The following is a 6047-nucleotide window of genomic DNA, read 5'->3' as shown; positions in this document are numbered from 1 at the left end:
CTTCTGAATTGAGTTGATTGCGAGCTATTGTATTCAATACAACATAGCTCATATATTGGCAGGGCCAAGCCCTGAACCTAAGATCTGACTGCCATTTAAAAGATCTATAGTAGCTTTTTGTTTGAAAAATAATTCAGCAACTGCGAGAAAACGTTTCTAATTGCATTGTACCATACTTTGATCAATTTTTGGATGAAATGTTTGAAAAAAAAAATGCGCTTGACGGGCAATTCCTGAAGACAAATTTTGACTTTTGATTTTAATTACGACAAAAATTGTCAAAAAAATTGTCAACTATTGATTTTAATTACAACAAAAATTGTCAACAAAAAATTGTCTCTTAGCCATAGAAACTAGGACCATAAAACGTGTATAGACACTTTTTTCCAATATCATGCTGGAATTACAACATATGAGTTTTGGAACCTGATCTAAACTATATATTATGATTGGATAAATTAAATGTTTTACCAATGTAAAGTATTTAATATTAACCAATCATGATCCATCTAACTAACAACCCACTTATTTGTAAGTGCTGAAGTTACTTGTAATTTCAGCACCAGAGAGATTTGAATTTAACTTAGAAATTAGTTGGACTCTCCCGAGTACTTCAGCAGCCGCAATAAACCAGTATACCCTAGATCTATTGAGCCTAGCAGAGACTAGTTAAACAACCTGAGACTAGATAGTATAAGAGTAAGATTAGGATCGGTATTAGACTAAGAAGTTGCACGAATCTATCCGGCCGAAAATAAGATAGCGTGACGAGCAGACGGTGTACCCTATCCGAAATTACTCTATGAGTTATACACTCCAGTCCTAACTCATCTGGTGCGACCATAAGTCTCGAACAAGACCTTAATAGATTAGAATTAACCAAAATAGATTAGAAATTAGACAAAAACATTTACAAAATGTTATACGACAATAATTTAATTGAAATGTCTCTACGACTCAATAGATCAGAGCCAATATTCCGAACCATAACAGAACTACCCGGAATTGGAAGAAGACCTCGAACCAGAGACGACTTACGACAAAATAGAAACTTGCCATATAGTTATATGATCGTTCGGCAAAAGCCAGAACAAACTTTTATATTTAGAATACTACCCGCAATGAATTTAGATTTCCATTTGCAAACATAAAACCTTGAAGTTACTCTTCAAAATCATTTCAGGCGCTAAACAAAATTAATAATATACAATAACGATTGATAAAAAGATCTCAGATCGTTTCCCTAAATTCTGCAGTATTATACAAAACATGTTTGAAAAATATTTATTGGAAAATAAAAATAAAAATTAGTAGCATGACAATAAATGGTTAGTAATCATAAATCATCCTGTTGTTCCAGCTTCATCACCTAAAACATAACAGCAATCATAAACCCACTAATATCATAAAATACTAAATCTTTCCTTTACACAAATTTAAAATTTTATTAAAATTTAAACTCACTTAATTTTAAAATCAGATCATCAAGGCTTATCCTTGGATCTTAAATCATTTTCTACTTAATTAAATTTCAAATTTGATCATCAAGGCTTATCCTTGGATCAAACAGAACAACTTTGTTCTCCCCCACCCACTTAATTAGTGTCTAACGACCTCAAACGTCGATTCACTATCCAACCCTTTCTAAAAACCCAGAACTAATAGAAATTTTTGAACAAAACTAATCATTCAAATTAGGATAAACAGTGAAGAACTTCGGTTATTCATCCTTCACTTGACCCCCCCTCTTACCAGACCCAGGATAAATCTTAGACTTAGTAAGTTTAAAATAGTATCTAACGAACTACTCGCGTTCTAATTATACCTGAACCTTGTGGATCGATTTACTATTCTCCAACCCTTGAACACAATCACTACCCCTAAGTAAGATTAAGTAAGTTAACACCTTAACTTATACTAGTCACGAGAAAGTAAAAATCATTCTCCGGAATAGATATACTTTTCTCTCCAACCCTGAACAAATAGACCCAGGTTAAGCTAACCAAAAAATCGTAAGGACTAACAGTTTAAGCAATTAGAATTCACTTAACACCTTTTTGCATCCGTCATCCTAAACCTTATGTCATTTAAAAACCTAGGAAATAAACAAACAATCATTTTACACAATTGTGAAATAGATAACAAAAAATACGACCTTGTAATCACACCTCATACACAAACAGTAGGATACATTCGAACAAAACGACAAACACTAAAAAGAAAAATAATAACGAAACAAAGACAAATAACACGAAAAAGATTTTCAAAAAATCGAAACGCATTTTCAGAATCAGAAACCAACAGTTTAGACGAACTTTACAAACTAAAAGAATCAATAGATAAAAATTGCCCAATTCACGATCAATTATATTTCTCTGACTCAGAAACAACCTCAAATTCATCACAAAGAGGAAAAAGAAGAATAAAAAAGCAGTATAAACACAAACCAGTACATTTGTACAATTGGAATCAACCAATTAGACACATTAATAATTACATATTAACAGTTATAGAACGAAAAAATGAGCTCAACGCACACCCCAGGTGACGAAACTCCAGATGATGATGAAATCTTTCCTTTTACAGTAGACGCAACTACTGATAGAGGACAACACATATTTTGTCAAAATTTACTCGTAAATTTATTTGAACCCGGAATCAGCCCATGTAAAACAAAGTTCCCCGATGTAAAAATCAAAAGACAAATCATAGACCACTATCTAAAAGATATATGCAACATAACACAACAGTATGGAATCTACTCCATAGAATTCACCTCACCAAACCATAATAATAGAAAATATACAATTCAAACAGACGACCTTGATTTAGAATTTTCAAAAGTTTTTTCAGAATATATAAAAAGCATCCAATACTATAACTCACAAAGAGCAAACTCCATTTTCACTAATGAAGTTTTCGCAATAATATACAGTTATATTTCTATATTAGAAAACGAAATCCCAATAACAAATGTCTCACCGACAGAAACATCTAAACATTTAAGAGTAAGACATGAAATCACACTACTCTCTAGCTATTTAAACATTATTAAAGAAAATTTCACGAAAGACGACGTTTCACATCATACAAAACACGATCTACAAAAAATTTTGGCATGGTTCATAATAGATTATTTCACACACAATATTGATTTAATTGCACAAGCAAGAAAAAATTTTAGACCCCAAAATTCGAACGATGATACCGCTATCACAGAACAATCAGATTATGTTTGGGACCCTGAATGGTCTCATCCCGCATTTATAAGCTTCCCACAATCAATCTCAAGTCAAGCAATAGGTACAATATCTTACATAAGAGATTATGTAAAAGTAATACCCTTAACAATTGATGCAACACCATTAAACTATAATACATTTCTGCCCGATACACAAAATAATAGTTTAAACTCTACAGTCATACATAACGAAAACCTCAATGGAACTAGGAATCTTACTCAACAAGATATCCAGACACCATCACACTTCATAAATGAAGAAATTGTACACACAACAACTACACAACAAAGTATTTCACCAATACGTCCAAATTTGACAACACCAAGAAATACAAATCCTTCACAAACACAAGTAACCTTACAATCAACCGTTAAACCTTCGGTTGCTCCAAAATATTCACATATGGATTACCAAACATACAGACCCATGACAATACCATCAAAAACAAGCAAAACATTCAATAGAAACAATTTTGCAGACCATAATTATAATTATACACATCCATCAAAAACAAATTACCAACCACGAAGAAATTTTAACCAATATACAAGATCTCGAAACTGGGATAACCCAATGGCCCAACCTAATTCAATAAATTTCCAAACAAATCCTCCACAGGATCACAGTGAAAATTACCCATTTTTCCAACAGAATAAAAATAAAAAACAAACATCTTATCAAATGGATTATTTATCCTCAGATGATGATTTCTTACAACCAGACATATTTGCACCATATACTCAAGAATATCGTGGACAAGGAATACAGAAAACACGTACAAATCATAGGAATTTTTCTCCACAACCAATAGATGCACAACACCAACAACCAATTCAACAACAAAATCTAATTAATACACAATCTTTTCAACCAATTCAACAACAAAATCCAATGATGACACACTCGTATCAACCAACACAAATGCAAAATGAAATACCACTCCCATATTATCTCCAACAACATGAAATAACAAGAAACCAACTTTCAAATTTTTCTCAAATGCCAAATGCAGCAGAATCATTACAAATGACAATGAATCCATACCTTATGGGTGGATCATCAATAACATCAAACAAACCTTTAATGGTTTTCACAGGAACAGACCCTGAATACTCTGTAGAAGATTATTTAAATGCAGTAACAGCAAACTTGATTTTAAACATTGGACCTGAACCAATTAATACGCCACTACATCAAAACTGGATACATCGACGCACAGCGTTGATACAAACAACCTTAGATGGCGCAGCCCAAAAATGGTTTTCAGTACTACCTCTAGAAATAAAATCAAACTGGAAAAGGTTTACACAGGAATTTTCAAAAATGTTTGACTCCGAAAGAAACAAACAACAACAAAGAGTTTTATGCAATGAAATTCGCAGATTACCAAACGAAACCATCAAGCAATTAGCAGTAAGAATCGAAACACTAGTTCGAAAAGCATATTCACTAAATACACACGACTATAAAAACACAAAGATGACAGAAATCTTAATGATGACCTTAACACCACAATTAAGGAAAATAGCAATAAAAAAGAGAGCATCCCATCCCTCCTCAATTCGAGAACGCGATTTAGATTTTAGAAAACTAGTAGACAAACTAGAACAAGCAGAAATCACAATGAAACTAGAAGAAATGGAAAATCTGAAATTACAATACGTTAACAGAATTGAAACAACTTCCACTAATATTAATAATATACAAGAATCAGATATAGACCTCGTTGAAAAAATCACTGAAATACTCAAAATTTATGAAAAAAACCCAAACTTTAAAGGCAAACCATCTTTCAAAAAATAGTGTAATTATTGCCGACGATACGGACATAGTATTTCCGAATGTAGACAAAAACAGCAAGATAGTCAAAATAAACCTCATTCATTCATTCATTCATTCATGGGTTTATTTTGACACCCTTTCTAGACTCAAAGGTGTTCTAATACAAAGAACCAAATAAGTCATTTTATCAATACATGAAAAAAGATCAAAATCTATCAAACAAAAATGTATATAGCAACAATAGTTCCGGAAAACCACTTCCGAACAATACAAGCTATACAAGAAATCAATCCCCATATAACTCAAGTTATAGAGGAAGATCGCCAGAACGAAGAAATACACAAAATTCATCACAAAATTACTACAATAGACCAAATAGTAGAAATAACTACTCCAGATCTAACTCAAACACAACACAGCTTGCTTCTAGATCTAATTCCCAACCACGAAATAGATACTATCAAAACAATCAATCACGAAACTCATCATACAATAGAAATAGAAACTATTCCAATAATCGAAATAGAAGTTATTCGAACAATCGAAGTCCATATTATCAAAATAATCGATCAAGAAATAACTCATATAACAGACCAAACAGCAATTATCAAAATAGATCGCGAAATAATTCACAAAATCGACATTCAAGTTCTAATAATCGTTATAGAAATTATTCCCAATCACCACACCGGAATAATAATCACTATAATAACTCTAATAATCGTCACAGAAGTAGTACACCTAAACATCAAAGACAAATCAATCAAGTACAGTCTAATACAGAAACAACATCAGACCCTCCAGGTATTGATGACACAGTAACTGATACGTTACAACTCAATCAAATAAACTGTACATCATCAGATTCAGAAAGCGACGCAGAAAACACTCTTTCTATCAATATGATAAAAGTCGAAAATGACTATGAATCTGTCATATATGAACAACCCTTTTCATCACACATATATGAAAATCAATCAGAATTTCTTCAAAATTATTACACTACACCTATAAATTCCACAC

The sequence above is a fragment of the Symsagittifera roscoffensis genome, chromosome 5, assembly GCF_963678635.1.
Source record: "Symsagittifera roscoffensis chromosome 5, txSymRosc1.1, whole genome shotgun sequence".
Classification (NCBI taxonomy): domain Eukaryota; kingdom Metazoa; phylum Xenacoelomorpha; order Acoela; family Convolutidae; genus Symsagittifera; species Symsagittifera roscoffensis.
The sequence above is the reverse complement of the archived record's forward strand: the minus strand, read 5'-3'. Positions refer to the sequence as shown.